Here is a 23,562-nt window from a genome sequence, read left to right as displayed (position 1 = left end):
CTGCTGTGCCTGCTGCATCCCCTGTACCTGCTGCAACTGCTGTGCCTGCTGCATCACATGTACCTGCTGCAACTGCTGTGCCTGCTGCATCACATGTACTTGCATGTACCCAGTTGGCAGATTTCTGGCTGTCATACATGATGGTAACTGGTTCATCGGGAAGGTTCTCGAAGTTGACGGCGATACCAAAATAACTTTCATGGAGAAAACACAAGACAAAGGCAAGACTTGTACGTACAAGTGGCCAACTCGTCCTGATAAAATTTGGATAGAATTTGACGATGTGCTCTGGTCGCTTTTAGCAAAACAAGGCACCAGTACAAAATAGCTGCACGTGACGTCCCCCGTATTGAGAAGGCATTCAAATGAACATTCACTTTGTATTTTTTACAAATTTCCCAGATTTCAACCACAATGCCTTAAAAAGCATCAGATACTTTATGTTATAATTTGTGCTTAATGTCATATGGAGAAAATATAAACCTCATTTTTCATATTAATGTTTAAACTTCAGCCGTTTTTAAGCCAAAGATCGGGCACTTCTGAACTTTTGTTGTTGATTCAGGTTGACATCAGATACGTCAGGTTTTGCAGTTGAAGATTATTGCTGTGTTCTCAGTAGACCAATCCTTGAAGGCCGGGGAATTGGCATGTAGTTTGTTCGATATTTGTACCAATGTTTGTTATCAAGTTATTTTTGCAAAATGAACAACCTTTCATAGCCAATATGTGTCTGTTATTATTAGCTAATATCTGTAGAGAACGTGTTTCTTGAACCATGTGAACAGGTGTCCGCGACAGTGTCCTTTTTTGAGACAAATGATCCCTAGCATGTCTTCGTTTGAAAATAATATAATATGTAGTCCTATTCAAATGACAATGCCACTTTTTTGCAAGTTAATAAATGCTGTGTGATATATTTTGATTGCAATGACAACATGCAGTCTAACGTATCTGACTACAGGACATTTGACAATTGTTATTTCCGTTATCATTAAAAACAACTCTGATGTCACTTGGGTCCCCCAATGATTGATTCTGAGAGCCTGAATACTGTTTTTACTGAAAATAAGTTAAGTAATATATTTATTAACATTTGATATGTGAAATATACCATTTAGCTGAGAATCAGTGTATATAATTTTTATTATATAAAAATATCGACCCAGGCCAAAATAGAAAATGAAAACTTACCTCTTAAGTTGGAATATGTTTTTTCCCACAACGTAAAATATCCATGGAATACACACACGTTTTCCCCGATAGTCTTAGTGTGTCCGATTTCACTGGTAGCAGTCGTTTTTAGAATCACTAATTGAGCTAATATTTCACGTGATGGAAATTTCAAATTATATCGCATCAACATGTATGTTCGCCCTATGGATTTGATCCTGTTTTTCATTTTTTCTTTCTTCTTTAAAAGACCACCCCTCAAGCATCTGAAAAAAGAGTATATAAAACTAATTACCGATGGCCGTTTCCACATAAAATATTTTGAATACATTAATTGAGTTGAAAAAAGTAAAATAGGCAGAAGTATTTAAGTTTTATTTTTTACCCATTAGAATACAATATTGATATATTTACTTTTGCCTCACTTTTTTGCCTCTTGGCACATCCCATCAGTTGACACATGTTGACTCCTCAAAAGTTTAGCTTAGAATGAAGATATCCACTTATTTTCTCTCTTTTTTTTTAGCCGTTGTTAACTTCTTTTCTCCGGACACCTTTTTTAAAACCAAAAGGGGAGCGGTTTTAAGTGTAGCGTTATTGTTACTGGCCCGTTCAGAAAGGTAGCTAATTCGCCTTCGCTGTCCCTTATATCCAGATCGATCGTCTGTAAATCTTGAACCCTCACGTCGATATATTGGTGGTGTAAAAAGTCAAAAGATCTCTTATCTCCCGCGAGGCATACTGTTCTCAATAAGGGTTGCTGGCTTTCTCCCACGTAAGACGCATCACATAGCGACGAATAGACATGCACATCGCAACAGTCCGTTCCTTTCTCCACTTGCAAACTCTTAAAAACTATACGAGACAATCCTATCACCCAGTGTCCGTCGAGATAAATGGCCTAGAAAATTCATTCTGCGAACAAAGAACTCGGCTGCCATTGGCTAGAATCTTCTAAGTTGTAGATAAACTTTGACATTGCATATTAATTGTTAATTTCATAAGCACATGTAATGTGTGAATTGAAATAATTTCATTAATAAAACGAAGTAGATGTGATAGCGGTGTCTTCATCTGCTCATGCTGAAAATAGGCCAAGCTCAAAGGTTACGATCTCGTGAAACGAGAGCGAGACCTAATTACCCATAAGCCCTTATTCATTATGCCGAAGTGCTAAAAGAACAACTAAGAAAAGAGCTTCGATCAAACATTTATTTGGGATGTCCCAAATTAAGGTGACAAGTAACCCGAATGCGAACGCGAACTACAAAAACAGTCTCATCTGAGACTGCAACCGGATGGATAATCTTGGTCCAAGCTGGACTTCGTTTTAATAATGAAATTATAATTTCAATTCACACATTACATGTGCTTATGAAATTAACAATTTCACCACATAAAACTCTGTAGATGTGATAGCGGTGCTTTACAGCTCTAGTTAAGTATTTTAGACTGGATTCCACATTCTTTAGTCTCCCTCAAGTAAAACTGCTTGAAAGTAGATACTCTAGACCAGTTTCCCAGTTCTAAAATGTTAGTGATCGAAGCACCTTTAGGGTAAGCTTTTGATGTAGAAGCCCCCCGGACGGAGTGTGCTCTATACACTGTAACATTGATCCCTGCATCCTTCATCACATTAGTTACCCATCTAGCAACTGTAGCTGCGGATACAGGTTTGTGGGGTTTCACATAACTGAGTAATAACTTATCTCTATCCCCATCCTTTCTCCACAGGAGTGTGCGGCCAAGGTAGTCTCTGATCATCTTCCCGAGGCAAGAGAGTTAACTGACTTTAAAAGTCCAGTTTCCACCCTTGCCGAACTAGGCTGGAATTACTGGGCTTGATCATAGCGCCACCAGTGGCTATTACCAGTTATGTTTCTTCAAAGCCTCTCCTATGGACCAATCAGATTCCACCTCTCGTATCACTTGCGTTTGATTCACACAAAATGGTGGCGCCCAGTCAGGACAATCTGATCAATGATCAAGATCTATATTGTGATAAAAGGGGTCTTACATCGCGAAATGCATCAAATCTTGTGAGCACCGTGATTTAAAACATGAAAAGATTTGGAAAATATCTGTTGACAACGAGTTGGCGATGCACATGCTTTGCAAATCTTGCAATCAACCGAAATCTGCACGACAGTTTACAAACCGGATTTCGATTTCGGTGCTCGATTTTGATTGGACTATGCATAGACTCGTTAGTCCAGCCAAAATGTAACTCCATAATACCAGCCTAGTTCGGCAAGGGTGGAAACTGGACTTTTATAGTCAGTTAACTCTCTTGCAACGGGAAGATGGTCTCTGATACACTGAACTACACAGAGCAAAGGATTCTTAGGATAGGCTTGTATGGTCAACTTATGAGGTTCTGACCCAGGCTTAGAGACCTTTGTGGGCTTTGTCTTTGTCGCCCTTGTCAGAAGTGAACTTTACGTTCATGGAAGTAAGTTCAGCTGAGCGACTTGCTGATGTAAGCATCAACAATATAGCCAGTTTCTCTGTCAGATGCTTATCTGATAATTTGCCATTTTCAGGCATATTACCAATATGGTCCAGGACCACGTCTACAGTTTGGTGGTATCGAGGACATGGAGGTTTCTGATTGAAAATAGCTGTCATAAGTTTCCCTGTTTAAAGGATGTTGACCAACTGGGTAGCCATGTATGTGGGGATGAAAGGCAGACAAAGCTGATCTGCTAGTGTTAACGGTTCTGTACTCAGATCCACTTTCATACATGTGGGTTAGATACTGTAGGATATGTTCCAAAGAGGCTGAAAAGGGATTGATTTGCCGTTCCACACACCAGCAAGACCACCTCTTCCAGTAGGAATTATAAGCTCCTTGCGTCCCTGGTCTCCACTGGTGTGACAAAAGCTCGGCATTTTTTTTGCGAAATGCCTCCTGAAGTGTCCAGTTTACTGAAACCCTCCAGGCCATAATAGCATTGTTCTGTTTGCTACCAGAGGGTGTGTTTGACCTTGTGGTCATTCCAGCAAGTCTGCCCACACTGGTAGAAGTATTGGACACTCCACTGACATCTCCAACAGGACAGGGTACCACGCCTGGCCCTGCCACACTGGAGTTATCAAGGTCAGTTCTGCCCCCTCCCTCCTTACTTTCCACAGACATCTCCCAATCAACGAGAACGGGGGAAAGGCATAACCTCTCGCCCCCTTCCATTCCAACTGAAATGCATCTATGTAAGTTGCCTGGGGATCTTGTCTCCAACTGACATACTTCTCCAGTTGATGTGAAGGGAGGGATGCAAAAAGGTCTATCAAGTGAGGGCCATGTCTCTGATTGCACTGGTTGAACACCTTGCGATTCAAGAGCCATTCGCTCGAATCTGCAAAATGGCGACTCTCCCAGTCTGCAATGATGTTCTCCTTGCCTGGTAGACACTGTGCTTCCAGAGTTATCTTTCTCTGGAGACAAAAGTCCCATATATCTTTGGCTATTGTGACTAGAACATGACACTTCGTCCCCCCCCCCCGACGATTCACATAAGAGACTGCTGTGCGGTTGTCTACCTGGACCAGAAGGGACATGCCTGACTGACTTTTGCAGAAACACTGAAGAGCCAGTAGAACTGCTTTCAGTTCGAGAGCATTGATATGGAATTTGCTCTCCTCCAGACTCCACCGACCTCCAGTCCGGTCTTGATTGCAAACTGCCCCCCATCCCAGATTGGAAGCATCTGTTTGTAATATCAGATCTGGGTGGATTGCTGAAATGGGTTTGCCGCTGAAGGTCGACAGATTGTCTACCCACCAGCGAATTTCTTGCACACACTTCCTTGAAAGTTGGATCCTGTGTTCTTAGCTCTGATGTTCCAATAGTTCCTGTGATGATTGCATTTGTAGGAACCGGCAGTGTACCTCGGCAGACAATAGCTCTCATTGCTGCTGAAATCTTTCCCAATAAAGTGGTCAGTGTTCGAATCTTTACCACTGGTTGTTTCTGTATCCTGTGACATCTTTGAAGGATGTCTGTCACTTTCCTCTGGGGAAGTGTTAGAGTGAGACACTGAGAATCTCTCTCGAAACCCAGGAAGTTGAGGTTCTGACACGGAACAAGAACTGATTTCTCTTTGTTGATAACGAAACCTAGGTTCTTCAAAAGATACAAGAGAGTCTCTTGGCAATGAACTAGACTCTCTGGGCTGCGGGCAAAGAGAATCATATCGTCTAGGTATATGATCAACCAAATACCTGCTCTGCGTGCAATGCTTACCACAGGTTTCAGCAATTTGGTGAACGTCCGTGGAGCTCAAAAACTGAGATTGAGAATCCTCCAGATTCACACCGGGAAGAATCTCTTCTATCGCCCCCTTCATCATCATGTTCCCAATCTCCTTGTCCAGAACAACCTGGTTCACCTGAGAAAGAGTTAACCGTGGAGGGGGTTTTCTCTGGATAGGCGTTTGAATTAATTCTATTTGAAAGCCCTCAACGGTCTGAAGAATCCACGGGTCTAGAGTAATTTTTGCCCAATTGGTGTAGAAATGTGTCATTCTGCCCCCAAAATATTTTCCGGGAAAGGAATGTTTTCTAAATTTAGATCTTCTATTTCTGGTAACATACTGTCTGGATGTTCTGGATTTTGAGCATTCAGATTCATGGGACTTGAACTTATGCAAAGCTTCACAGCATCGGTATTTGTTGAAAGAGAGTGATACAAACCTATATGGTCCTGAGGATCTTCCTCTTTTGCCACCACGGTCTTTCCCTCCTCTCCTGGGATTGAAGGATGCCTGAACCCTGAATCCGCCCCAGACGAACTGGGCTTACCTGAGGGCTCGTCATGAAAGGGCTACTGCGAGAAAGGCTGGTTTCAAAAGAAATTAATCTTTTTCTTAGGAGCCAAATGCCGCCCACCAAGAATGGCCTGGCCTTTTGCTTACGCTTCACCTCGGCGAGTAGCGCCTTATAAAAGGGGTCTCCGAAGAGCTTCCCTTTAGCATCGGCAAAGGTACCCTCATACTTGTAAAGCAACTTTTTGGCTTTCTTTGGATCCTTAACCAGTTTGGATAAAATTGAAAGCCGCCTGTGGAAGTTAGCTTGTCCCACAAGGCAGACTGACTTTTCTACAATGTCAAGAAGTTCATAAATGTCTAAATCAGGTGATGCCTCCCTGCGTCTGATTTTGTCAAGATTACCCCATAAATGACACAAAGGACCCATGACATTTAACATTCTCTTTTGAATAAACTGCAAAGAGAAATCTGTTTTTTTCTCAAATGACCTGTCCCGCGCTTCAAAAAGATCATCTAAATACCCATCCAGTTGGGGAGCAGTCAAACAATGCTCATCAGGTATGGGGTGATCATCAAGAATGTTCTCATTCAACACATTATCTTTTTGAAGGTAGAGAACTGAGTATTGAGATGATTAGACAGATGGCTTGGCAAGGACCAAGAATCTGATTCTGCCTGTGTGATCGAAAATGGGACATATTCATCTACTGGTTCAGCTGAACCGGCTACAGTTGCAGGACCATTATCGGAGCGGGGTTTATCAAGTTTATTGATACAAACGTTTGAAAATCGACCACTTTTTTGTCAGGGTTTGATATAGTCGTCCGCACCCGGCCCTGAAAACGTCCAAGGCAGATGGTACTGTAGCTATCAACCACATCGCACTCATCACGATCAGTCGAACTGTCACTCGAACTTGACTCGCTCGAGCTAGACCAGTCTGAGATATCATGTTCAATCCTGTGGTTAACAATGGTTAATTCTCCTTTTTCTAGGAATCCTATAACCTTTAGGTAACTGATCTAGCTTGCCTGTGCTACTGACGCCCTGCGACGTACCCCGGTTAGTATCCTCGTGTCATGGAAGTTCCATCACTTACGAAAAGTCGCTGAATATTCATAGTAACATTCATATAATCTTTTTTTCAAATATCTTACCTGTGAACTTGTTTATTTATGACAAACATTTCCCAAATCCACGTATTTCCATTGAAATTTACACTCGCAGCATGGCCGCCCTCTCACTGTCAACAGAAGTGACCCAGAAAGCTACGTCACACATTTTCGATCATTTGATTGGTTGGCTTGTCGCATAACCGGGATGACATGTATGGACGATCTAGTGTCAAAATTCGAATTAGAACAGTCCGCAGTTGTTTTATGACATATTTGTCCATCAAACGTTCATTTTATGTTTTAATATTGAAAAAAACCCGATGAAAAGTCACAAATATCCAGATTATTTACAAGGTTGATGCAGGGAGTTATTCTTCCGGCTCATCGTGACAGGGGCACCAAATCTCAGAATGTCGACGCACAACACGAACTGGCGTGCAGAAACGTAAATGTGTCCAGTGCTGACATGTAGGGTGGGTACATTGTGCCCAGGTTGTTATGATCAGGGAGACATTAGCTCGAACCTCATCAGGTACAAATTTGCTACATTTGCAGCACAGTTCGTCATCACTTGTCACATCACTATCAAAACTGGACCGTGAAGTTCCAGTACTTGCATTCGTTGCAGTGACAGTATTATTTTTTTTAAAGATTTACTTGGTTTAGGTGCTTGCTTTCTTTTTTTGGGTGCCGATTTCACAGTCTGGTGGGAAATAATTTTATTCAGAATGACGTCTTCGGTGATGGCCTTGCCCCCGACAACAGCGCTCAGAACGTTTCTCTTTTTAGTAGGCACAGCTTTCTTGAAAAGTACAGTCGTCTTGTCTTTAAAGAATCCTGCTACATCATTGCCCTCAGTAGGTGAAGTGGCAACCTTGTCTCCAACTGGCACACATGAATCAATAACACCAGTATCAGGATGCAGCAAAGGTTCAGTCGACTTAAAAACTGTTGATGGCGCAAAGTTGATATTGGCGGTGGTAGATTTGTCAAATGGATAGACTCCACATTTCCTGAAAGAGGATTGCAGATTTGTTGGTGTCAGCAACAGGTTATAAGCTCTACAGCAAAGTTTACAAACAGAATGTTTGTCAACTGAACTTGTGGCATTTTCCCGCATATAGGTATGACGGAGGTTATTGTAAATTTTAGCAAACGGTCCAAAGCAACCAACATCCATTGGCTGTAAAACATGGGACGTGTGTGCAGGCAGTACAAACAAAATAATGTGATGTTGACGTGCCCATTCGATGAGTGGAATAGATACGTGGGATCTATGACCATCGTACACAATAAGAAGTGGACTATCTGCAGACGCGGCGACAGCATGCTTCAGGAAATGCTCTGTCAGATAGTGCTGAAATATCTCCGTGTTTGACCAGCCAGAGTCGCTTACAGTGCCTGCTGCTCCAGGGGTACTTCCTGAAAGGAGTTCTTCCCGCATCCTCTTGCCCTTGAATACAAAATACGGTGGTATAGAACTACCAGACGCATTGCCGCAACCTATAACAGTTGTAGTACTTGATCTTGATGTTGTGACTGCAGCTGGAGTACTCTGACTCGATGTAACAACTGATGGTGGGGTATGATGCTCCATAAGTCCCTTTCGTCAACATTATAAATGCGATGAAGGCATGTCTTCAGGTTGTACTTATCCATGATGTGCCCAAGCTCATTAAAATAATGAGTGATCGTCTCCTCTGAGGTAGCTTTTGCTCTCTGTATCTCAAGGGATCGTGGCTTCTTCACTGACAGATCAGGCCATCGCTTCATAAACCCATAGAACCATTGAAGGGATAGGGGTTGTTCATCCTTTGACTTCTTTCCAGCATATATTGCTAGGTCTGTGGCAATAGTAGTAACTTCAGCCCTTGTATAGCCATACCCAAAATTTGCCATGGCTTCAATATGTGAAACAAGTCCCTGTTCTTCTTCCATGGACAATAGTGGTTCTCTACCAGTGGTACTACATTCAATAGAAACCTTCCCACTAATCCTGTCATGCAGTGTAGCAAATGGAACAGCAAAGGTAGTGGCAGCTTTCCTAATTGCCATTCCATCTAAAACAGCATTATATGCCTTGTCTAGGGCTGCAGACAAATATTGCCTATATTGACCTCTTCTGGTTTGTTCACCATTGGTCAAAACCTGTAAAAATAAAGGTTTATTTTATATATCACCAAAACTCCAGAGACAGAAGTTCTCAAAAAGCATAAAGTTTTCAATAAGAAATGACCCTAATTTGTTTCCATAGTTTTAAATTTTGCCGTGTCTCATCACGTGACATTTACACCATGAACGTAAACAAGCAGACGACAGGTGTGCCGTCGATTTACAACGAGTGCATTTATTACAATTGACATTTTATTTGAGCTGATCCAGTTATATTATTGATCTTGGGTTAAAAAGTAGTTGTTGGCTGAATATGAGCTATTACTTACGTTTGGTAACTTGACACGAAGCATTTTCCGGTCCAAGCGAACGAAAGCGGTGTTGTCAGAAGATCAAAGCTGCAGGTACCGTAATTTCTCGTTACACTTCGCGAGAAATATCATTCAAAATGGCCGATCGAAGTTAGATGTCGATCGAACTTGTGTGACTTGACGATAGATCTAAGCTTCGGACCCACGTGGTCGTCATCATGGCTCGTACTGGCCAGATTTAACGACACTTGACTGACTTCTCCACTTTCGGGAGGTTTGTCATGATCCCCTGAACCTTTGGAAGGTTGTTTGGGGATATAAGATTGTGTACTACTCATATTTACCTCGTATACTCACGTAAGTGTGGTTAGCATGAGGCCATGATGAATAAGGGCTTATGGGTAATTAGGTCTCGCTCTCGTTTCACGAGATCGTAACCTTTGAACTTGGCCTATTTTTAGCATGAGCAGATGAAGACACCGCTATCACATCTACGGAGTTTTATGTGGTGAAATTATAACCGTTAGCAAGGGCTCTTTTGGAAATATGTGTCAGCGTGCCGGGGAGAAATAAGTCTATGACCTGTACTTTGAATCTTAAGTGATTATAAAAAAGGTGACCATAGACAATTACCGCGCTATTTCGATATGAATTAGAATACAGTACAGAATGCCCGCGAAATTTTGACATAAAACACCCTGTTTTGCCTGTTTCGTGAAACAAAATTCATTTTGAAATTATGAGAAAGGATCCTACCGAATATTAAAACGTCTGATGTCGTATGTTGTATAAAACAAACTATGTCTTCCCCTATATGACATGTTTTTTATAAAACATTTGATAGAATCACAAAGGAATCCTACCGAATATTAAAATGTTTTCCGCGTGCGAATAAAAATATAATATGAACAAAGCATTTAAAATTGTCATCTATAAAAAAAATGTATCACGAAATAACCCACGCAGTTTCCTGTTGCAGCTGTACGGGATGAGTTTGAGAGACAGTAGATCTATAAAATTTATTAATAGTGACACCATTCAAACATGCGATGTAAACTGTCGCACCCTATCCTACAAAAAGGAGAGAAAACATCCCGCGCCTGTGTATTACCCTCGCTATAAGACGCCCAGCATTAATTTCAGGGGTGTTAGCCAAAACCCCGCGTCTATGCGTTATAACAAAGTCAAGTGGGAAACATGATATTCGGTGGGAGAATACGATATTTTTTTGCACGTCAAAATGTATTAAAAACAAATTGGAGACCTCTGGTCGTGTTTTAAAATTATTTGTCCACAATTTGTTGAATATATGTGATATTTATAGACCAGAGCGGTAAAATACATAACCTCTGCAGTAGCGTCTAGTTTGAATTAATGGTTACTCCTTGTGTTTTTTAAACTTGAAATCGACAACCAAGCGTCCCTGGCTTCCACCCCTTCACATTTCACGAAGAGAGGATGTCTTCCAAAGTATGTGTCTGTTAATGCTTGATTCAGAGTATTTGTAATTACAGGAGAAACCAATGAACAACTATTACTTCAAACAATACTTGAATGTATGTGGACACCTCTGATCCTATTTTCGTTGACCATGCATGATCAGTCATTGTACATGTATGGTTGGTGGTTATATTAAGTTTTATGTCCACGTGACACAATTCCCATAGACTTACATATTAGTTAACCGTTACAAGAATATTTTTCTTAAACTTAAAATAACATGTTAGTCAATGGGAATTCCATCACTTGTACGTAATAAATGCATTATGAACTATGTTATTCTTAAGTTATGTACCTTTGCATTTCACAGAGCATTCAGTGTCCAACCCAGAATTGAAAATCAAGGGGAGACTTGTCCCCCCATCATGTAGAAAATAGGAGGGATTTTGAAAAAGTAGGGGGGATAATTGCTTGAATCTTCAAACATGTCAAAGGTGTCTTATTTTGTATTATGTACCGGAACTTCATCATATAAAAGTGTAACAGATCAGAATAAAGAACTGAAATTAATAACCATGCTTTGTGCTTTTTTTCTATTTTTATTAAAAAAGTCTGTAATTTTTTTGTTTTTGCGCGACATGGTCATTCAAAAGATAGTCTGCTATGACAGTCGACCGTCGGCGATTCATATTGTGTGATTTCAGAAACGAAACTAAAACGAACCAAAATGCTCAAAAATATTTTAAGAACTATTCAAGATAGAATATTTGTTGTATTTAAACATCTTGTCAAAGGTTTTTGATTACTAAACAACAAAATACAAGATAATTTTGATCAAAGTTTTGATACTTTTTCTACTAAAGTAAATCAAATTTCGTTTCCTATGCCAATCCTATCGATAATTTATTCAGCCAAGCTCCTCACAGCGATAGTACGTTCCCGGAGCTCTCTATAATATCGCTGCCACCTGTCAAATCTCCCCACTGTGAATAGGTGGCCACAACTATGCTTGGAGTTGAACTCGCAACTGAATGACCGTTATGTTTACAAACAAGTGACGACTGTCGTGACGCCGAATACACTTATCGTTGCTAAATTACTTTCTTCGTTTGTCAATTTGAATTTCTGTTTCATTAAAACTATCGTGTTATGATAAGGGAGAAGTTGGTTGATTTTCCGTTAGTCTGCAATCTCGAACCAATCTGATTATCAAAACAACAAATTAAATTCATCTGGAAAACATGGTCAGTCGTAAACCTTTTAAAGCATTTATGTTATAAGTATGTGTCACAATAGACAGCGTATTTTGTGTATTTATGTTTATTTAGTATATGTTTGTGTTAATGTAGGAATTTGTATTTGTTGACATTAACCAGTTAACTTGTAAATATATGGATCATGTAACTGTTGGGATTATTTCACAGAGTGAAATTTCTTAAGTTTATTGATGTCAATTGTATATTTTCTATTATTTCAGCATGACACATCACAACCTCTTGTCAAGTACAGTTTCAAGATCTACTGATTTACCAATCGGGTTTGGTACATGTTAAAAAAACAAATGACAATACACTCACATCAAGAATATTTATTCATTACAAAATTCCGAACACTTCATCATGTTTCCAATCGATCCCCGTCGCTTTTTGGACTCATTCAAATTTCTAAACACCAGCTTGCAAACATTGGCCAACAATTTGAGAGACAAAGGTCAAAGTGAGTTCATACTTCTGATATTTTCGTTGCGAGCTATGGTGAGTTTTATCTTTTGTTTTTGTAAAAACGTCTTGAATGCGCCCTTATATTCACTTCCACCATCTACTCTCACTTTCTCGGGACGTCGCTGCTCGAGTATTTGTTTGAAAGCTTTCAAGACTGTTTCCGGTTTCTTCTTGTCTAACGGAAGGGGGCGGTCGGGTAGCCTAGTGGTAAAGCGTTCGCTCGTCACGCCGAAGACCAGGATTCGATTCCCGACATGGGTACAATGTGTGAAGCCGCTATCTGGTGTCCCCCGCCGTGATATTGGTGGAATATTGCTAAAAGCGGCGTAAAACCATACTCACTCACTCACTCTAACGGAAGGGCGAATGCAAATCGGCTCAATATGTCGATGGCCACCAGCAAGTATCTCACACCATCGTTCCACTTCGTAAACCTAGACAGGTCGGCCAAATCCACGTCAAACATTTCGTTGATAGAATTCACTCTGACTTTCATTCGTTTGAAACGATATCTGACGGGTTTGTGTAAACTGTAAGCATCTTGATTGATGACAAACCGTCTGACACTGCTCGCTGGAACTTTCAACTGACCTTTTAACACCTTTTTGAGTTTACTCGGACCCAAAAACGCGCCCGGATTTCTGGGAGTGAAATAATAATCTTCCAGTACTTTGTCAGAAGTTATCTCTGGAGAGCTCATCGTGTAATGATAGAATATAATGGATGATGTTTCCTTTTATATCATTGTCTGTGTGTGTGTGTGTGTGTGTGTGTGTGTGTGTGTGTGTGTGTTCGCAGGCACTAGCCGAAGCTCGCAGGTTTCACTGCATCACATAAACAGACTGGTGATGCAGGCTTTCCTCCTGCTACCGTAAACCCTGCCGCCATGATATAACTGAAAAATTGTTGAAAACGGCGTTAAACCCTAACTAACTCACTCACTCACTTACTCACTCACTCGCTATGTGTGTCTGAAGATGAAATACAAAACAAAAAACAATTTTTTCAACATTGATTTTTTTTTTCAATATCATAATTAAAATAAACAAACAAAACACTCATTCAATTAGCCCCCCCCCCAAAAAAAACCAACAACAACAACAACAACAACAACACACAAAAAAACCAAACAGTTCACATTCTTTTGTCTAACTTTAACATTTTCTCAATGCGTTCTTTCAGTCCCTCCTCCCATTGAGACGTTTTAAATTGAGAGTCACGATAGTCCTCGAAACGATACGGAACCAAGTTAAAAGTCCCTCGCATCTTGAAAACTCGGGTCTTCTAACAATAGTTTTATCCAATGTTCGTGCACCTCTCCATCGTCTACGTCGGATAATGCCATGTGAAAGTATTTCTCCACCAGTTGTTGTTCAGACATATCGCAGGTGTGGTCCCGTTCACCTTCCGTATCGAACATGCACCCGAGGGTACGAGACAGTCGTTTGATCATCTTAGTGAGTTGAAGACAGTAGCATAAAGTCAACAAGTTTTCAACGAGTTTCATCTTTTCTGCTATGGCAACCTCGTCCGCGGAGAGTGCCCAGCGATATTATTCAATAATCACTCGCTTAGTGACGTTGAAACCGTCTCGAAACTTGCGCTTGGCGTTTTTCACGCATTCGTCACGATTTGGAAACCATTCGTGAGATTGGTGAATGACTGCCTCGTTTAGGGGGTGCGGCATTTTCATGACCTGCTTCCAGGAGTAAGATGTAGATTTGTCTTTTCTTCCCACTCTGTTAAAAAGATAGTACGAAGAGGTTCAGAAATTGACAATATCATGTTATAGCTCAGCAGCAGCAGCAGCAGCAGCAGCATTACATTAAAATATTCTTGGTTCGCTGATTGTCTTGCAAGCATCGATTTCTCAATAGTACTTATCATAAAGCTATTACTATTACTAAATATAAATTAATTGAGTGAACTAAGAAAAATGCACAAACCTTGCCGACATGGTACACTGTTTTTTATTAACACACCTTCTGTTTCTGAGGGTAGACGATGAAATGATTGAGTTTGTGTATGTCACTATTTTCGTATTTGAAATTCATTGGTTGATAGGATTTTATGTTTATCACGTGTTAAAACCAAACAACCCACCTATGATGATTGGATGTGATTATGTAAATATTTGAATTCAAACAATCTCATTGGTTGATGACTAAGTGCATGTGTGTAAGGGTAATTTGATCTAATGGTTATATTCTATTCAAACTCTCTCATGATGAATATATAAACATTCTGTTTTCTTCTTTCATGATATCAACAAAGAAAATTCATACACGAATGAAAACACAAACAGATTTTTATTTTAAAATTATATCATCAATCAATTTCTTGGATTATTACCATGAGAATTTGAACTATAAACCAGTCTGTCTCAGTCTATGACAAAAGAGTGATTCAAACCGATTTAGACACTCTGCCCTACGGGTATTGAAAGTTTTTTTCAATAATGGTCTTAATGTGTCCCCTCTACTGTACCCTAGGCTCACGACGTGTCCCCTCTACTGTGCCCTAGGCTCACGACGTGTCCCCTCTACTGTGCCCTAGGCTCACGACGTGTCCCTCTCGGCTCTCGACGTGTCCCTCTCGGCTCACGACGTGTCCCCTCTACTGTGCCCTAGGATCACGACGTGTCCCCCCCGGCTCTCGACGTGTCCCCTCCACTGTACCCTAGGCTCACGACGTGTCTCCCCCCCTCCCCCCCCCCACTGTACCCTAGGCTCACGACGTGTCCCTCTACTGTACCCTAGGCTCTTGACGTGTTCCCTCTACTGTACCCTAGGTTCACGACGTGTCCCCTCTACTGTACCCTAGGCTCTCGACGTGTCCCCTCCACTGTACTCTAGGCTCTCGACGTGTTCCCCCTACTGTACCCTAGGCTCACGACGTGTCCCTCTCGGCTCTCGACGTGTCCCTCTCGGCTCTCGAGGTGACCCCTCCACTGTACCCTAGGCTCTCGATGTGTCCCCTCTACTGTACCCTAGGCTCACGACGTGTCCCTCTCGGCTCACGACGTGTCCCCTCTACTGTGCCCTAGGATCACGACGTGTCCCCCTCGGCTCTCGACGTGTTCCCCCTCCTGTACCCTAGGCTCACGACGTGTCCTTCTCGGCTCTCGAGGTGACCCCTCCACTGTACCCTAGGCTCTCGACGTGTCCCTCTCGGCTCTCGAGGTGACCCCTCCACTGTACCCTAGGCTCTCGACGTGTCCCCTCTCGGCTCTCGACGTGTTCCCTCTACTGTACCCTAGGCTCACGACGTGCTCCCTCTACTGTACCCTAGGCTCACGACGTGTCCCCTCTACTGTACCCTAGGCTCTCGACGTGTCCCCTCTACTGTACCCTAGGCTCTCGACGTGTTCCCTCTACTGTACCCTAGGTTCACGACGTGTCCCCTCTACTGTGCCCTAGGATCACGACGTGTCCCTCTCGGCTCTCGACGTGTCCCCTCCACTGTACCCTAGGCTCACGACGTGTCCCCTCTACTGTGCCCTAGGATCACGACGTGTCCCTCTCGGCTCTCGACGTGTCCCCTCCACTGTACCTCAGGCTCACGCCGTGTCCCCTCCACTGTACCCTAGGCTCACGACGTGTCCCTCTCGGCTCTCGAGGTGACCCCTCCACTGTACCCTAGGCTCTTGACGTGTTCCCTCTACTGTACCCTAGGCTCTCGACGTGTCCCTCTTGGCTCTCGACGTGTTCCCTCTACTGTACCCTCGGCTCACGACGTGTCCCTCTCGGCTCTCGACGTGTCCCTCTCGGCTCTCGAGGTGACCCCTCCACTGTACCCTAGGCTCTCGACGTGTCCCTCTCGGCTCTCGACGTGTTCCCTCTACTGTACCCTAGGCTCACGACGTGTCCCCCCCACTGTACCCTAGGCTCTCGACGTGTTCCCTCTACTGTACCCTAGGCTCACGACGTGTCTCTCTCGGCTCTCGACGTGTCCCTCTCGGCTCTCTACGAGTCCCCTCCACTGTACCCTAGGCTCACGACGTGTCCCTCTCGGCTCTCAACGTGTCTCCTCCACTGTACCCTAGGCTCACGACGTGTCCCTCTCGGCTCTCGACGTGTCCCTCTCGGCTCTCGAGGTGACCCCTCCACTGTACCCTAGGCTCTCGACGTGTCCCTCTCGGCTCTCGACGTGTTCCCTCTACTGTAACCTAGACTCACGATGTGTCCCCTCCACTGTACCCTAGGCTCCCGACGTGTCCCTCTACTGTACCCTAGGCTCACGACGTGTCCCTCTCGGCTCTCGACGTGTTCCCTCTACTGTAACCTAGACTCACGATGTGTCCCCTCCATTGTACCCTAGGCTCTCGACGTGTTCCCTCCACTGTACCCTAGAGTCTCGACGTGTTCCCTCAACTGTACCCTAGAGTCTCGACGTGTTTCCCCCCACTGTACCCTAGGCTCTCGACGTGTTCCCTCTACTGTACCCTAGGCTCCCGACGTGTCCCTCTCGGCTCACGACGTGTCCCCTCCACTGTACCCTAGGCTCACGACGTGTCCCCTCTACTGTACCCTAGGCTCCCGACGTGTCCCTCTCGGCGTTCGACGTGTCCCTCTACTGTAACCTAGACTCACGACGTGTCCCTCTACTGTACCCCCTCGGCTCACGATGTGTCGTTCTGATATAAATAATACAACTTTTCCCTCATTACCACACATGTTGAGATGGGGCGTTACAGGAAGGACTTCGCGTCCCCGGATGCTCGTCAAAACAGCTTTCGAAACTTGTGAAATTGTGCGAGGTGATATTGTAACAATACATTTTTCTAGAATGTTTAGAACTTGTGTGCATTTCGATCAACCCATTAGAAACGGGGGATATAGGTTGTATATCATCCCACTCCCCCGAGGCCACACACAACTATGCAAGGGTCGTATTCACAGACCCCCCGTACTCATTCCCCGTATACCGATTTTTCGGAACAGAGAATGTCTGTATACCGTCCCATTACCCCTCGACTAACTCGGTACCATCTATACAATCGTTTAAAAACGAAAAGGCCTCGTCCGTCGCCATTGGGCTAGGCGTATAAGGTTGCTCAATTTCTCGGCACAAGAGCCGCAGTTCCCTTAGAATGACGCATTCGTCATTCTCAATACCGTGCCCATTCTATCAGCTCATCTGCGGACTCAAGTGTGTCTACAATATCCTTTATGAGAGATGTCAGTAAGGTATTACATACCTGCAAGTATATATCTTCAAAAGTAAATATATTAATATTGTATTCTAATGGGTAAAACATAAATACTTCTGCCTATTTTATTTTTTTCAACTTAATTAATGTCTTCAAAATATTTTATGTGGAAACGGTCATCGGTAATTAGTTCTATATCCTTTTTTTAGATGCTGGAGGGGTTGTTTTTTCAAAGAAAAAAAGAAACAAAAGGATCAAATCCATAGGGCTAATATACATGTTGATGTGATATAATTTGAAATTTCCATCACGTGAAATATTAGCTCCATTAGTGATTCTAAAAACGACTGCGCTACCAGTGAAATCGGACACACTAAGACTATCGGTGAAAACGTGTGAATATTCCATGGATATTTTACGTTGTGGGAAAAAACATATTCCAACTTAAGAGGTAAGTTTTCATTTTCTATTTTGGCCTGGGTCGATATTTTTATATAATAAAAATTATAAAATATTTAAAAGAAATTACTCACTATCCACAGCGTTCAGAATATAGACAAGCGTTGTTCATAAACAATGTCTAACACGAAGAAATGATTTTCATACGTCTTGCTCCCCTCCATCGCCAATGTTTGAATGACGTTTCATCATATCAATTTCGATTCAATAGGTTTATCATATACATATGAATGAAATACTGGAATTTATCAGTGACGATAGATCAAGTTATCAGTCACTAGTGACTGATATAAAAAAAAGTAATAAACAAGGTGCCGGAACTACTTTCTCCTGAATCAAAACATTAAAGAGTTATCCATTTTAAACAGGAATGTTTAATTATGACAAACAAGAATACCCACGGAACTTAATACTCGATATGAAATAATGTATTTCGCATAACATATATTAACAGGGCTAGTTTTATTCACGAACTATATTCTTTACGCAAACCCCCTTTTATACGGCGGTGGTAAAGGGGCGACGGGGAGAACTTAGTAATTTATCAGACACTGTTTTCGAAAAAATATGTAAATTGCAAGTAATAAAAATAAAACATGAATATAATAAATAGAAAATAAATAAATAGAAAATTCGTGAAATGGGGAGAGTCTAATATTTTCACTCGTGACTGCGTCACTCGTGAAAATATTAGACTCTCCCCACTTCACTCGATGAGATAAAAGTGGTATTTGAGAAAACACATTAAATATCCTCTATATAGTTTACTTTTATAGCTGTCTAAAAATAGAAAACGGAAGTAATGACGTCATCGCTTCCGCCGGAATTTTCTGGTGAAGAAGCGTTTAGACGCGAGGGGTAGCGTCCCAGAAGTGGATGACGTCATACCTATTGTTCGGTATCCAGGCAGATATACAACATCTACAGCAACTGTTTTACAAAAATAATTTACACTCTTTACTTTTTGCAATTTTTACAACTTCTTCAGATACAGACGTTTCATAATCAATCTTGGGAGTGGCCTAGTCGTCTAAGGCGCCGCGATTTCCTGTGCAGAGTTGCGTCCCTTGGGCACGCCAGAAACCTGATTGTTGGTTCGAATCACGGTTCGCCCCGATTATGTTTCTAGGTTTGTCAGCACCATACCCGTGCTCGTGGGTTTCACCGAAGTGGTAAACGTCTCAGACCTGCATCACTGGGGGCTTTCCTCCTACATTAAGCTGACACGCCGTGATATAACTGGAATACTGTTAAAAGCGGCGTTAAAACCCAACTCACACACACTCATAGAAAAGGGCACAGTAACTTAAATCATTACATCTGTTTTAAATCATTCGTTCTTACTGAAAAATATCTTTTGAAAATAAATTTTAAGAAATTCCGAACAGCACTATACCGTTTCAGATGTAGTTCTCATGACCTTCTAATAGAAAAAGGTAGACATTTAGCGATACCAAGGGAAAACAGATTGTGAAAATATTGTACTTGCCATGAGATAGAAGATGAATACAATTTTTTGCTAGTCTGTCCATTGTATGCAAATATCAAAAAGAATACAAACATACATATTTTTATCAGAGTCCTAGAATACACAAATTTTATATCCTCATGTCATCTCAAAATAAAACAGTCACAAAATATCTCGTATATATACCATGCAATTAACATCAGATCCTCTGCATTATATATGTGATTTTCAGTTACGATATATGTAATTCCTATTGCACCCATTGCTACTGTATGTATATATTACTATAGGTGTATGGCCTATATGTGTATGAAATAAAGATTGATTGATTGATTGAATAAAAGGAGGGCACAATACAATAATATATTTACTTCTACCTTGATGGCCAATAAACATACAATCCCCCTCTGCGTCTGATCCTGACCTACCATTTTGTACATGCATGTTCATGTTTACACACAGATCGAGTAACTGTTCACCTTGGACATTAATAATAGTGGACTTTCTTGAAAGAGCAAAGCCATCATATTCATCGTTTAACGCATCAATTGGGTCATAACCGACGGAGTCATCTTCTATAAAACCTTGTTCTGATCCTATACGAGCATTCACAGCACCAAAAATGGTTATTACTGTACATGTACCTGGATATTAATTACGCAGTGTATGCAGTTTTGTCTCTAAGAGTGAGTGAGTGAGTTAAAATTTAACGCCGCATCGGCATTATTTCAGCCATATAGCGACGAGAACAAGTTGATATATACACAATTTATTCATGAATACAAAGTTATTTTTAAAATATGTCTCTAAGAATTCTATACTAGTGCAGTCTCGCATATTAGCTGCTGCTGTTGCAGTATCATATCAGCCACATATACAAAATCCAGTATAATGGGAGGCCTTGGCAGTACGTTTGTAAGATAGAAAACACAATCTGTCAATTCACTGTGTAGTCGGGTGGACTTCCTTATACATACGGCGATTTCACTGCTATATCTACCCACAGTATGTGTGCGTTTCTGGGGAAATATGTTCAAATGTTCAAAATGTGTGGTATTTTTGGCCCAAGTTCCTATGAAGGTAATGATGTCGAAGGTTTTATAAAAAAAAATTCTTTTGAGTTTTGAATAAAGCTTATTTACATTCCATGATATGAAGGATTATTATATTTCCAGAATATATCTATCATCTTGTTTGGATTTAGTAGTGGACCTGCGCGTATCTTTACTATGTATGATACTGGCCTCGACAACTTTCCCATCTGTATTGCCCCGTGCTACTGTCACGCTCGCCAGATTGTCTCTCGGGGTGGCCCAGTCGTCTAAGGCGCCGCGATTCGCTGTGCAGAGTTGCGTCCCTTAGGCACGCCAGAAACCTATGATTGTGGGTTCGAATCCCGGTTCGCCCAAATTATGTTTCTAGGTTTGTCAGCACCTTAACCATGCTCGTGGGTTTCACCGAAGTGGTAAACGTCTAAGACCTGCATCCCTTCGGTCTTTCCTCCCACATTAAGCTGACACGCCGCGATATAACTGTAAGTCCAGTTTCCACCCTCGCCGAACTAGGCTGGTATTATGGAGTTACATTTTGGCTGGACTAACGAGTCTATGCATAGTCCAATCAAAATCGGGCACCGAAATCGAAATCCGGTTCGTAAACTGTCATGCAGATTTCGGTCGACTGCATGTGCACCGCTAACTCGTTGTCAACAGATATTTTCTAAATCTTTTCATGTTTTTAATCAAGGTGCTCACGTGATTTGATGCACTTCGCGATGTAAGACTCGTTTTATCACAATATAGATCTTGATTATCAATCAGATCGTCTTGACTGGGTGCCACCGTTTTGTTTGAAGCAAATGCAAGTGATACGAGAGGTTGAATCTGATTGGTCAATAGGAGAGGCATAGAAAGGACATAACTCGTAATAGCCACTGGTGGCGCTACGATCGAGCCCAGGAATTCCAGCCTAGTTCGGCAAGGGTGGAAACTGGACTTTTAAAGTCAGTTAACTCTCTTGCCTCGGGAAGATGCAATTTGACGTTCTGCACAAAGGGTTCTCTCAATTGATTGTTGCAAGATATGTCAACACAACCTGACCCAAAGAAGTCGAGACAAAGGCATTGTTTGCCTATAGTGCATTATACACACACTGTAGGCGGTATTACAAAACACGGTGCCACTCATAGGGATCTAATAGATGTCGAGGATTCACCGACACATCAGTAACGGTCGACCTGTCATGTTAAACTTTCATGCTTTTACTACGTATTGTTGTCATCCGGGTTTTTTTACCCTGAAAAGAATCTCAATAAGCGCATGAATCCAGCTAATGAAACATCTAAGCAGCCTATATGGACACGTACAGAAATCATCCACAGCGGTGTCAACACACTGGAATATCACATAAATCTGGGCTTTGTCAAATGACCAGGTGCGGTTAGTCAGTGCTCACTGTTGGTGGAGTGAGTGAGTATGGTTTTACACCGCTTGTAGCAATATTCCAGCAATATCACGGCGAAGGTCACCAGAAATGGGCTTCACACATTTCACCCATGTGGGGAATCGAATTCGGGCCTCCGGCATTTACCACTAGGCTACCACGCCGCCCCGTTGGCAGAAAAAACATGTTGGTTGTTGTTTGTAATACCGTCCTAAGTAAAAAAACTTCTCATTGAATGGAGCAGGCAGTATTGTATTGTGTGAGATCGACAATCACATTGATCGCATTGTAACAACAGGATAGACCTGTACACCCGTTTTTAACACGTGTAGTCATGTTTTTTTTAATTCTTTAATCCTCTTCCACTTTTGAGAAAAGTAGAAAGTCAGTTTGCTTCCGTACGTGAGTGAGTTGGGTTTAATGCCATTTTAAAACAGCATTCCGGTTATATTACATCGTGTCAACTTCATGTTGAAAGAAAGAAAGATGTCTAGTGCGGAAATCACTTTTGTAAAACCCACAGGCACAAATATGGTGCTGACAAACCTAAATCATCAGGGCGAATATAAGATTCGAACCCACGAACATAGGTTTCTTGTAGCCCAAAGGGACACAATCGGCATAACGAATTGCGGGTCCTTCGAGTAATGGGCTACCGGTGCACCCCCTGAATCACATACACTCAGACGACATGTAGAACCCCCGTGGACAAATGAGTGTGGATTCAGTTGCTCTCTCAGGTCCTTGGTTTATGTAAAATGATAAATATTATGTCTTTCAGTGTTTTATTTGACAAGTGACAAATTAACCTGGTGCCAAAGTCACAGGGTTGTTTTCTGTTGAGATGTCTGTCCAAAACTGATTCTACAAATAAATATTAATGATGAATTCTTCTGAAATGTCAAAAACTACTTTTCATTATAAATTGATCATATCACGGCGCAAGGGTTTGCAAATCGTTGCTCTAGTCTCAGATGGAAAGTGGCATAATACCAAACTCATTCACTTAGCCGTCCACTTAAAGTGTGTCCACAAACACGTAATCGCTACAAAGGTCCCTTTTGGGTGGTGAAATAAAAAACTGAATTAATGTGTACTATCAACCAAACCCTTAACATGATCTATCTGTGGCACGTTAACATTTTATAGGGGCACGGGTGGCCCAGTCGTCTAAGGCGCCGCGATTCGCTGTGCAGATTTACGTCCCTTGGGCACGTCAGAAACCTATGATTGTGGGTTCGAATCCCGGTTCGCCCCGATTATGATTCTAGGTTTGTCAGCACCATACCCGTGCATCGAAGTGGTAGACGTCTGAGACCTGCACCACTTCGGGCTTTCCTCCCACATTAAGCTGACACGCCGCGATATAACTGGAATACTGTTAAAAGCGGCGTTAAACCCAA

The 23,562-nt window shown here is 42.0% G+C and overlaps 1 pseudogene; it reads right to left on the bottom strand.

Annotated features, from left to right (window-relative positions):
- Positions 1-4,167: 4,167 nt before the first annotated feature.
- LOC124117007 lies at positions 4,168-9,734 on the bottom strand (annotated as a pseudogene).
- Positions 9,735-23,562: the final 13,828 nt, after the last annotated feature.

This window comes from Haliotis rufescens, unplaced genomic scaffold (assembly GCF_023055435.1).
Source record: "Haliotis rufescens isolate VD_foot unplaced genomic scaffold, xgHalRufe1.0.p SCAF_101, whole genome shotgun sequence".
In the NCBI taxonomy this organism is placed as follows: Eukaryota; Metazoa; Mollusca; class Gastropoda; order Lepetellida; family Haliotidae; genus Haliotis; species Haliotis rufescens.
The sequence above is the reverse complement of the archived record's forward strand: the minus strand, read 5'-3'. Positions and strand labels throughout refer to the sequence as shown.